This window comes from Abramis brama, assembly GCF_963993115.1.
Source record: "Abramis brama genome assembly, chromosome: 5".
NCBI classification, from domain to species: Eukaryota; Metazoa; Chordata; class Actinopteri; order Cypriniformes; family Leuciscidae; genus Abramis; species Abramis brama.
Window position 1 is genome coordinate 32,428,539 of NC_139967.1, and position 13,411 is coordinate 32,441,949.

Genomic DNA, 13,411 nt, shown 5'->3' on the forward strand with positions numbered 1-13,411 from the left:
CATGTTCAGAAGACACAGAGAGCGACGCTGGTAATTGAGATGCTGGGGAACACGGTGGAGAATATTATACAGAACTATTTTCAGCATGGATCTTGATGATATTATTGAAAGCTATAGAGCATTTGTGTTCTAAAAATGTGCAGTTGTAAAAAAAAAAACATGGTTTTACTGTGAGTTTACAGTATTGGAAAACACAATTTTCTGTAAAAAAACAACAACAACATAATACTGTATTTCTACAGTGCATGTGTACTGTGAAGGTACCCAGCATGCAGTGCGGCATGAATAATTTATGCTGTGGAGTTTCTTGATTCTTGTTGGTTTTATCTGTGTTGCTTAAAACTTTTTTTTTGCTTTGCTTTTTGTAGTTTGTGTTGTTGGTTAATTTTGTAATGTTGGTTTATGTTGCATAAGTGTTTTTATTATTTGCTGTATAATTTGCTTTTATTATAATGTGTTACGATTGTTGTGTTTTGTATGTGAAGTATTGATATCTGTGCATCATTAAGCGAAGCTAATAAGATGATGTCATCTTTCAAAGAATCTCAGCAGTTGTTTGTCATATTCTACAAACAGTTATGAATTTGAAATAAGTTAATGGTAAATCTACATGCCTTAATAATACTAGAACAAAATCTTCATGCTAAGAATAGTTTGACTAAACATATTCTAGCTTGTCATCATTTTAACAGATGTTGGGAAAGCAAAGGTTTTGCAAACAAACACAAAGTTTCTCAAGGGAACGCAAAGGTTTTCGCGGGCGAACGCAAAGTTTCTCGGGGGAACGCAAAAGCATTGACTCATTATTTTTCCTCCTATCTCATATTATTTTTCCACCATCGAATGAAACATCCTTTTTCAAATAAGATAGGCAGCTGAATTGCAACTAAAACAATGAACAAATTATAGGATTCAAGCCGCTACGTTCACAGAACACACCAAAAAGAGAAAACACACAAACCAATATTAAGAAGGGATTCCAAAACATTGCAAATCCCATAATTAGCAGCTATTATAGAGAGTGTGGAAAAAACCTGCCAGTCTATTATAGCAGCTGAATGAAAAGCCATTTAGGATGGACCACCACCCACTTGTCAATCGGCCCTATTCATCCAAATCCCTAAGGGCTCGAGCGGGACTATGCCGAGGCCGTGAGGAAGATGGAGTGCTGCAGTAGCCGCCCCCATGCTGTCCTTCAGCGGGCTGGGCTGGAGTCGTCAGCATGGTGTTTCTCAGCAACACCACATGGGGGGTGAATAAAGCCACATGGGTCTATTGAAGGCAATAACAAGTGCCAAGCAGGGCCCTGACCCACAACACCCCTCTCCACTGTCTAGGCCATCCTCGCTGCCCTGGGAAAGCCACGTGTCTGAATTGGAGCCATCTGCCTCAATTTGCCTAACATATTTGACTACAATGGCTGACCAGTTATCCCTTACAAAAGGGCTACAATAGGCCATCTTCAAACAAGCAGAAGAGCCTGTAGATGCACTGGGCTCTATTCACCTACACACACCAACTGGACAGTGTGTCTCATGTCTGACGATCAGAACACACATCCTGCCACCAACATCTTGGCAGAGTCTCAAGAGACGTGGATAATTACCATCAACAGAAGAAAGGGAGTTTATCACTAGACACTTAAAATCCCTTTCTCCCTCAGGCTAAATCAGGATTAAATGAGTAATATGCTCCAGGGCCTCCTCTTCTGACACTCTTTTTTTTTCATCCGATGTGTGTCAAAAGCGTCTGTTAGAGAAAAAAACACATATAATGTGTGAACAATGGCATGCCTAGGATTAATAATAGTAAATCATGCTGAGAAACAATGATCAATTACCGAAAAAAAACCTATGTTTATGTTATTAATATTTCTGTTTGAATTAATAATAAAGCTTAATAACTGGGGTTTTTAAACTGGGGTTCAGGGACCCCCATAGGGATGCAAGGGAATTCTAGTGGGTCGGTGGAAAAATGTAATTAAAATTGTAATATATAAATAAAAATAAGATGAAACAAAATGTATTAATTATTAATATAAATAAATACAATCTAAAATGGAAGTATAGTGAGTAGTAAAAAATTAATAATGCAATATAATATAAATTAAATCTTAAATATTTTCCAAATAATATATTAAACATAATAATAAACATATATTTTTACAGTATAAATTGGGTCTGCCATGGGAAATTCTAGGGTAAACTGTAAAATAAATGATTAAAATAAACAAACAAATAAATAAATACATTAAATAAATGAATTAAAGAATTAATAAATAATCCAACAGTTGCATAGAGGGTAGAAAAAATATGAACGAATGAATAATTGTAACAAAATATTTTCCAAATAATATTTTACACATATTTATAATAATCTTTTTTGACAGTATGAATGGGGTCTTTATACATGTGGACCCTCAGATAATTCTAGGGGGTCCGTGGAAAAATTTTGAGTAAAACTGTAAAAAAAAAAAGAAAAAAAAAAGATTAAACTAAATAAATTAATTATTAAAACAAATAAATAAAAAGAAAGAAAGAAAGAAAGAAAGAAAGAAAGAAAGAAAGAAAGAAAGAAAGAAAGAAAGAAAGAAAGAAAGAATTACAAACAGTGTAATAATGTAGCGAATAAAATATTTTCCAAATAATATTTTACACATTTATAATATTAATTGTTCACAATATTTATTGGGACTTTACACATGAAAATATATAGTTGCCTTTTAAATTTTAGGATGGTGGTCCCTCACACAATGCTGATCATATTTAGGGGTCCGTAGCTAAATTAATGAAAAGCCCTGATATATAATATCTCAATAATATGATGAAATAATATAATAACATAGACCTGATTATCCTGACTATGATGTGCTGAACTGTGTCTCAGCTGTGTATATCGTCTAACAGCAGGTAATGGCAATTGCTGTATATAACAAAAATCATAGCTCTCAGCATTTAGTCTGAGACTTCATGGTGACCAGCAGCTGAGAAGGGAGAGTCATTCAAGCTTGCTCTCTTTTGACATGGAGTCCTCAATTAAAGTCTGCTGAAGCAGACACAATCCTATTAGGGAGCATTGAGTGAGAAAAGAGGGCTGGCCCCTCCATTTGTGCTGCCAGAATAATTACCACGGAGTTGGTAAATTGTATGGAGGCCCCACACAGATACTACTAAATAGGTTGGTGAAAAATGATGTGGTTCTTCCACAACAAAACAGCATGATAACCCACATTAGAATCATATCTTGAGAAACACGTCTTCAATACCACGAGACAGGGACAGAACAAGATCTCGCTGCTATGGTGAAGAAAGTTAGTTTATTACAATATTGTTACTCTTCAAAAAATAACTAATTGCATTACTTAGTTACTTTTTATGAAAAGTAATGCATTACCGTTACTTTTGCGTTATTTTTCTCACCTGGGCTGGGTTTGTTTTTTTCAAACAAACCTTTCAGCTGTGCTGCATTACTGAAGAATAGTTAAAGTCTCCCTGTAATCAATACTTTGATCCCTTAAAACTCATCTTTGATCACCAAAATGAGATATTTAAAAAAAAAAATCCTTGAAAAAACAATAATTCATGCCTTAAAATAGCTTGAATGTAACTCTACACCCTTGCCTCATTTAGTATCCGCGGTTCTATGAATATGCAAATTAGCCCCGCCTCCACTCACTCACACCAGCTCGAGATCCACTCGTTGACGATCACACATTGATGTGATTGGTTACAAGGTAGTTTGTGCGATTCACCAGCGATTTCAAACTGCGTTTTTGCGACTGTCTTTGGTTCACTGCAGTTTTAAAGAGAAAATACTCAGCAATGGTGTTGTCAGGGCTTCAATACATACATGATCAGCTCTTCAACCTCCGTCAAGGTAAACAATCAGTATGTTCATATGCTCTTCAGTTCCGCACTCTGGCGGCATCTAGCGGTTGGAACGAGACCGCGTTGCTTACAGCTTTCCGCCATGGACTCAATGCTAACATTCGTCAACTGATGGTTGTGTATGATGACTCGATGGGGCTTGAAAACTTCATACAAAAAACTATCCGTGTTTCCCAACACCTCACTGCCTGTGCTACTCCACCATCTGCTGCATGTCCTCCGCCCACGGCACCATCTGTCGCTCTTCCAGCACCTGAACCCATGCAAATAGACGCTTACCACCTGACCCATGCGGAGCGTCAACGCCGGATTCAACATCATCTGTGCTTATACTGTGGGGGAGAAAACCATGCTATCAACAACTGTCCTGTACGACCCCAACGCCCGGCGGTGAGTACTATCCAGTTACCTCCTAAAATTGAAACACTGTCTCGCGCTACTGTACATGTCTTAACCTCTGATATATGTGTCTCAGCGCAAGCCCTCATCGACTCCGGCTCAGCGGGGAACTTCATCTCAACCCATCTCCTTCAGAAACTGAACGCACCCAAGAAGCGATGTTCACAGGATCTACGTATACACACCATTCAAGGAAAACCGCTGGGCAAGGGTCGTATTCGTCACTTCTCCCCCACTCTGATGCTCCGCATTGGATGTCTACACTCCGAGGACATCACTTTCATGGTGCTGGAAGAGTCCACTGCCGATCTCATCCTGGGACGCCCGTGGATGATCCAACACCAAACACTCATCAACTGGGACTCTGGTGAGATACTTCAATGGAGCGAAAGCTGTTTCCAATCCTGTCTCTCCACTGTTCAGAAGATATCCAATAACTCATCTTCCTCTTCATCAACTCGGCATAGTCAGAATCTCACCATTAATTCCACTGCCGTCGAGAGTCCTGAAGTCACCCATAAAGTGGAGATTCCTGCCGAAAACCGGGCGTTCCAGGATGTCTTCAGTAAGCAGCTGGCTACCAAATTACCACCTCATCGGCCATGGGACTGTGCTATCGACCTGCTACCTGGAGCCACATTACCTAAGAGTAGAGTATACCCATTGTCCATCCCGGAGCAGAAGGCCATGGAGGAGTATATTGAGGAAGCCCTGCAACAACAGTTCATCTGTCCATCTACTTCCCCTGTCGCTTCAAGCTTCTTCTTTGTTGCCAAGAAGGACGGAGGCTTGAGGCCGTGCATCGACTTCAGTCATCTCAACTCAGAGGAGCTTGTATCTTCTCCAAGTTGGACCTGCGTAGTGCCTACAATCTGATCCGCATCTGTCGAGGTGACGAATGGAAGACAGCCTTCATCACACCCTCTGGGCTTTACGAATACCGGGTTATGCCCTTATGCTCTAGCGGTATTCCAGGGCTACATGAATGAGGTATTTCGGGAATTCCTCAATCGATTTGTGGTGGTATACATCGATGACATCCTCATTTACTCCCGAGACCTCTCTGAACATCGACACCACATCACGCAGGTCCTTGAGAAACTTCGAGCTCACCAACTTTACCTCATACTGGAGAAGTGCGAGTTCCACACCACCTCTGTTCAGTTCCTGGGATATGTCATCGACCAACACGGTATCCAGATGGACCAGAGGAAGGTGGACACCATCCGGAACTGGCCTCAACCTTCTTCAGTCAAAGAACTTCAACGTTTCCTAGGATTCGCCAACTTCTACAGAAGATTCATCAATAATTACAGCCTCATCAGCTCACCTCTGACTTCCACCCTCAAAGGCCGGCCAAAGTCTCTGTCCTTCACCCCAGAAGCCTCCAAATCCTTTCAGCAGCTAAAAGAAGCTTTTCAGACCGTTCCGATCCTGGCTCATCCGAATCCAGATCTCCCCTTCATCGTCGAGATAGATGCCTCCTCTACTGGGGTCAGAGCGGTCCTATCCCAGTGGCAGGGTGATCCTCCTAAACTCCATCCATGCGCCTTCTATTCTAAGAAGCTATCCTCGGCGGAGCAGAACTACGACATTGGTAATAGAGAACTGCACGCCATTAAGCTTGCCTTAGCAGAATGGAGACATTGGCTTGAGGGAGCAAACCATAAGTTTGAAGTTATCACCGACCACCGCAACTTAGAATATCTCAGAGAGGCTAAAAGAGTGAATCCATGCCAGGCTCGTTGGGCGTTGTTCTTCACCCGCTTCAATTTCACCGTCACATATCGCCCAGGCATCAAGAACTGTAAAGCTGATGCACTCTCTCGTCTTCATCATCCTTCTCCTGAAGAAACCCATCCGGAACCCATTCTCCCTCCAGCCATGATTGTCAGTCCCATTACTTGGAAGATCGACGAGCAAATCTCCCAAGAAAATCTTACCAACCCTGCTCCGCTACTCTCTGTTTAGCCCTTCTGGACTCTGCTCACACCTCTCCAGGCTCTGCACACCCAGGTAGCAGGCATACCCTCTTGCTCCTACGTCAACAAATCTGGTGGCCCTCCATGCCTCAGGATATCTCCCGGTACGTTAAGGGTTGCTCAGTCTGCACCGTTAACAATACCCCGAGGAAGCTCCCAGAAGGCAAACTGGTTCCACTCCCTATTCCACATCGACCATGGTCACACATTGGTATTGACTTCATGACCGACCTTCCCAAGTCAAGAAACCACACCTGTATCTTCGTCATCGTTGACCGTTTCTCAAAAGCCTGCAAGTTGATTCCACTACCCGGACTGCCCACTGCCTTCGAAGCCACAGAGGCTCTATTCCAGAATGTGTTCCGAAACTTTGGTATTCCTGAAGACATAGTGTCTGATCGAGGTCCCCAGTTTATATCCAGAGTGTGGCAAGCCTTTTTTAGACTCCTGGGAGTCACCGTAAGCCTCTCCTCAGGTTACCACCCTCAAACTAACGGCCAGACTGAGCACAAGATCCAGGAGATCGGGAGATACCTGAGATCATATTGCCACCAGAACCAAGACAGCTGGAGCCAATTCCTCCCCGGGGCCGAATACGCACAGAATTCACTCCGTCAATCCACCACAAGGCTCACCCCCTTCCAGTGCATCTTGGGATATCAACCACCGTTGTTTCCCTGGTCGGGTGAGCCCTCGGAGGTTCCAGCTGTCAACCACTGGTTCGAGCAGAGCGAGAGGGTATGGGACTCGGCTCACATGCACCTCCAGCAGGCAGTGCGGAGGCACAAGATTCAAGCTGACCGTCGCCGTACTTCGACCCTGCAGTACCAACCTGGACAGAAGGTTTGGCTCTCAACCCGGGACCTGATCTACTTACCTGCGATACTCATCTTCAGTCTGTGTTCCTGTTTACCATCTGTCATCACCGCTGATCTCCTTCATCTTCCGTTCTCCAGCCTGGTCTACCTCCATCTGCAAAAGACATTCAGTTATTTCTCCAGCTAAGTTCTATATTCATTTCCACATTGCCAATATCAACTCAATTATACATCTGATGGTTCCGTGCATCTGTTCCTAATAAAACTACTGTTTATTCTACTCACCTGTCTGATTCATCTCTAAACCTGACAGGTGTTGACTTATGAATTTGAAAACTTATGACTTATGAATTTTGTGCAGGCACTTCTTGTGTAAATACACAATATTGTTTCATTAAGGTGTTATGTTATGGTAAGTCTTGAAACAAAAATGTTGCAATTTTGCATGTAACGTCTCTTTTTCTTATTTTTATCCTTGGATTTTGTTCTTTTCTTTCTAAGTTACAGTTGAATAAATCAATATGGCTTTGCACTGTAAATGAATGCCTAAAAAAACTGTTTTGCCCAGCACCAGGAGCAAATGGATTGTTATTTAAAGCCAAGTACTTTTGTCAAGCTTCTGCAAATAGAATGATGGATGGCACTCGGAGCTTGTGCAAGTGAATGAATTGCTTCCTATTTAACCTCAACATCCACATTGTTAATGATTTTTCTGACTTGGATTTCAAAAAACGTGGTGCTGCTCCATTGAAGTAAAATTAAAACTCCAGTATACCATGCTTTTCAGAACAGAGCACTCATTACGTGCAGCTAATGTATTGGCATAAAGCAAGAAACATCACGTCAAGTGCCGCAATTTGGCTTTTTTCTTATTCAGCCTGCTTTATTGCTATGGGCAATTTGTACCACTCAGCATGACAGTGTCAACTGAATCAAGATTAATTTATATGCAAAGGAACACTTAGCAAGCACTGCAGTAAGCAAACATATTGTCTCGATCGCTGAGCTGGAAAAGAGGCTTTGGAGGGAGAGGCTGTGTCAGAATTAAGGAGCATCAAATGTAATTGCTAGAGCTGGTTAAAAGGCCAAAATGGCACAATTCTTTGCTAGGACTGAGAGTATAAGTTGTGTTGAAGGACTAAATGGAAAAGTAACCAAATAAATAAGGGAATGTTGTGACTAGCAAACACATCTTAGGCTTATTTGAAGTCGAAACAAACACTCTATCCAACTGTGAGTTCACTGATCATATAAAACAGCACAAAAAAAAAAAAAAAATTTCTTAATCAGCATTTTTGACTTGGTTTCCTGTACAAACATTCTTAAATCAAGACACATTTACTTGATAAGCAAAATGATTTAAGATATTAAGGGGCCGTTTACACAATACACATTTTTCAAATAAAAACGTAAAAACTTTTATGCGTTTTGGCCATTCATTTACACAACAACAGCGCTTTGGGGGCCTGAAAACGTAAGCTTTTAAAAACGGGCTTCAAAGTAAAAGTAAACTACAAAACTACAATTTGTGAAAATGGTGACATCATGTACATTAAGATTACATGTTCAGTCTATAGGCGTGTAGTTGGTAAGATTTGTTTTTCTTGTAACAATGGTAAGAACAATAAACTAATTAGATCCCTGTTCAAAACAGATATTATCACAGTCCCATATGTGGTTCCATACTGGAATAAATTTGTGCAAAACATTGACTGGAAGAAGGTCTGGCTCTTACCCAACCGATACCTGCTGACCAACAAAATTAGAGAAATATCATTTAAAATAATTCATAAGTTTTACCCGTCTAATGATCATATTGTTAAAAAATTTAAAAAAGACATTGATGTAATGTGCACTTTCTGCTCTATGAATATTGAAACAGTTACCCATTTGTTTTGGCACTGCCCTTTTGTCCAAAGATTCTGGTCTGACATTTGTAATTTTATTGCAGAAAAAATTGAGAAAGATTTCAAGTTGTTTTGGAAGGATGTTCTTTTTGGCCTTTATGACCTCAACAGAACTAAGACTAGGCCTAATGAAACTTTCATTATTAATCTCATTATTCTCTTGGCAAAATTTTACATTCATAAATGTAAGTTTGCGCATTCCAAAACATCTTTTATTGCTTTTAACAATGAGGTCAAGCAATATGTCAACACGATAAAGTATTCTCTTAATCAAAAGGCAAAAAAAACGGTGAATGTTTGTAAACACTTTGATATCTTTTTGTAAATCCGTACTTCCCCTGGCAAAATGTGATGATGTGAGTCTTTTGTTTATGTTTTGTTTATGTTAAAACACCTGCAATGTTGGAAACTGCACAAAATGTTATTTTTATAATGGAGATGAACGTTCTGTAAACTGTGCAATTATTGAATATAAAAAAAAAAAAAAAAAGTCTATAGGCGTGTAGTGTTTCTTTACAAAGTGACATCGCCAACTACTGGCCTGGCATGAATAATACAGCGATTTTAGTCATTTTGTACTGTCATCAACTGTACGCAAAAAATTTCAAAAACACAAAGGAAAAACTTACATAGCCTACATGGTTGTCTTGCAGACGTACCTTAAGGGTCTTGTTTTATGAAAAATGTATCAAAGTTAAGTGAGTTTATGCTTAAAACAAAAATTAATTCAAAGAGAAAAAAATTACACTGTTTGCCAATTTGGCTTTTTCTGACCAAATTGGCAAATATATTTTATTTTTTCAGCAAAACCCACTTAATTTTGATATATATATGAAATATACTTCATAATATGTTGTACTGTATGTTGTATATATATATATAGAACATTTTGCTTCTCAAGTAAATGTATCTTGATTTAAAAATGTTTATGTGTACTGGAAAAAAAAATGTTTATGTGTACTGTTTTTCTTCTGATGTTTACATATCGAGTTACTCTGAAAAAAAAAAAGATATTTCTAGCCAAATCTGTCCCACTGTCAAAACAAGTGTAAAAAAAAGTGCTGAAAATATATATAGTAAGATCCATGCACTGTCAATAGAGCAAATATGACACTCACAGCTCCAAGAAACCAACAGGGGATTCATGCAGAATGACTGAGGAGACGTCAGCAGACGCCGCTGGCATCTAAACACCGGGCTTCGGCAGCCACTGAGGGGAGGCAAGAGTCTTGTGATCTGCTTGAACCATTTGCCAGCCTCAAATCCCCCGTCAAATTCACAATCCAGACAGACACCAGAACGTGACGTGAAGGTGCCAAGGGGCCTGCTTCCATTTACAAATATTTCACATAAACAAATTTTCAAATAGCTTTATTCTGAGCAGCCTTTCTGCTCTATTAGACGTAACACACAGCTGTCACAAACGCTCAGATACATCATCAACAACCACAGATAAGAGATATAGATTGAGAAGAAGCGCTCACCAAAACGTCCTTGGAGAACGTTGCTGCTTTTACGCCCTGAACTCCGACCAATTTAAAGCTTTACGGATTCAAGCAAAGTAAACAAAACCTCACGTACCATCCTTCAGGCTATAATGGAAGGCATCAAGAACATATCAATTTGACCCGCATAATCCTATAAGAACGAGGGACCTGTTTGTGGACAGATGCATAAAATGTCCATAGACGTTTCTATTTATCAACAAATCAATATTTATGAAAGTATAAAGGAAAGAGTTTTTCCTAAAGAAATGTTGATTTTTTTGTTTTCTCCATTTTTAAACATCTTTTGCCCTCAGTAGCTCATTTTAAATGTCCCTAGATTGTGAGGAGTGAATTTAAAAAGTACCAGTATGGTACAAGAATTATAATTCTTGTAAATAAATAAATAAATAAAGTATTTTATAACAAATAATCTTAAAAATATGCATTTATATAATGTCTCATTGTTGGACAAGTACTTCAGAAGAATTTCATGTCAACTACCCTTGCATAACAAGTACAGATTTTTAATTAATTGAATTAATTAAAATAAATACATGTAATTAATTGAATTATTATTTCATAAGAAATCATTTTAAAACATGCATTTATATAATATCTCACTGCAGGACAGGTCAACTTCAGAAGTATTTAATGTCAACTACCTTTGAATAACAAGTACAGAAAAAAAATCATGTTTATTTTTCCTCAGTTTTGGATAATATTAACAAGTAATCGCCATCTGTCTACAACGGTTGTGCATTTTGACCTTGTCGCTGACATCCAGGAATGGTACGGCAAGACTGGTCTTGCTCGTCATGCTACCAGACATAATCTCACATAACAGTGCAATTATCAATTTCACAGTAATTATTCAGCACAACACACATGCCCAGCCTCATTTATGAGGTCATTTGCATAGCTGAGCAGTTTGTTTGTCCTTTTTAGGTTTGGTCTGTTTCACATTAGTGTTTGGGTTTCACGTGAGCATCTGTCGAGACGCTGTTCTTCTCAGGTGAGTGAATTTTCAGGTAGACTTGCGTCACACTGCACCCAATTACTCACAGAACACTCTGGCATTCCTATCGCTTGAAACACATGAGTCTTTTTGTCTCGTGTTCTCTTGGCAACAAACCTGTAGCTGGAGGTTTGCTAATAATCACTTGAGGCTGATTGATCATACATTCGCTGTGCAGTCTCTACCTCCACACCCTCTCTGGTTAGACCATCGATTCAAAGCAAGACCATTGGATTCCATTCTCTGCTGTAGGGCTGACCAATTAAGACTCTGACTGCACTGCATCAAGATCAATTCTGTCTGTGTGTGAAGTAAATAATGGTTTGGATGAGGGAGCAAAAGAGAAAACAGCACATTTTGATGCCTTATATGTCATTTCATTTTTAGTGTATTAAATTCAGGTATTTATTTTGGATTCCATATGTACCAAATCTACTAGATGATTTTTGAAAGGCATGAAAGGTGTATTATGCATTGGCCACACTTTATGTTAGGTGTCCTTAAAGTCCCCCTGTTGGCAATACTTTTATCCCTTAAAACTCATCTTTGATCACCAAAATTACAAATGTATGCCTTAAAATAGCTTGAATGTAACTCTACACCCATGCCTCATTTAGTATATGAGGTTCTATATATATGCAAATTAGCCCCGCCTCCACTCGACACATTGGCGTGATTGGTTACAAGGTAGTTTGTGACGTCAGAAACACCAGCATTTCAAACCACGATTTTGGTTCACTGCGGTTTTAAGGAGAAAATACTCAGCAATGGTGTTGACTTATGAATTTGCACATGCTTAAAGCATATTAAAAACACCACATAGACATATAAACAACATTAAAAGCTTGATTTTCACCACAGGGGGACTTTAATTAATACATACTTACATCAAAAAACAAGTACTATGTACTTGTTGTGTTCATGTTGTACTGCAAAACACTTCTGCTGATGTGTGATACGGATAAGGTTAGGGGTAGGTTTGGTGGTATGGGTAGATTTATGGGTTGGTTAAGGTGTAAGCAAGGGTCAACAGTGTAATTATCTGTGTAATTACAGAAAAGAAGTGCATTGTATGAAATTATTAATTCAAATGTTAGTAAATATAGTTAAAGACACCGAAAATCAAGTGGGACCTGTTCAGGAACCATTGTAAATTGTAGCATAACACATATAATTATTTCTAATAATAGGGGTGTAACAAAATATCGTGTCACAATATATCGCAATACAAAAATGCAACAATGTGTATAATTGGATAGCGACAATATGTATTGTGTGTATAGTTCACACAAAATGAAATGGTAAAGGTGCATCAAATAGCCTATGGAAAACACTGAAGGTCACACATTTGAGCTTCAATGTTTAGTTAATAATAATAATAATGGTAACACTTTACAATAAGATTCATTAGTTAACTACCTTAGTTACACAAACTAAGACTGAACAACACTTCTTCAGCATGTATTAAGCTTAGTTAATATTAATTTTAACTGTGAGTATTATCACTATCATTATTAAAATCAGAAGTTGTATTTGTTAACATTAGTTAATGCACTGTGAACTAAGCATGAACAAACAATGATAACATTATCAAAGATGAATAAATACTGTACATACATATACAACAAATGTATTGCTAATTGTTAGTTCATGCTAGTTAATACATTAACTAATGCTAACTAATTAACCTTATTGTAAAGTGTTACCATAATATTAATAATAAATGAAAGATAAAATATATTATTTAACAAAATACAAAAACTTTTTCACTATATGTAGTCAGTCTAACATAATTATGCATTTTTAGCGAATTATGAATATTTCTATTCTGGTGTCACCATTGCCCTGTGCATAAGGGAAAAGTCCAAACCTATCCCGGATGTAATACTAATATTACATAATACTAAATTCAGTAT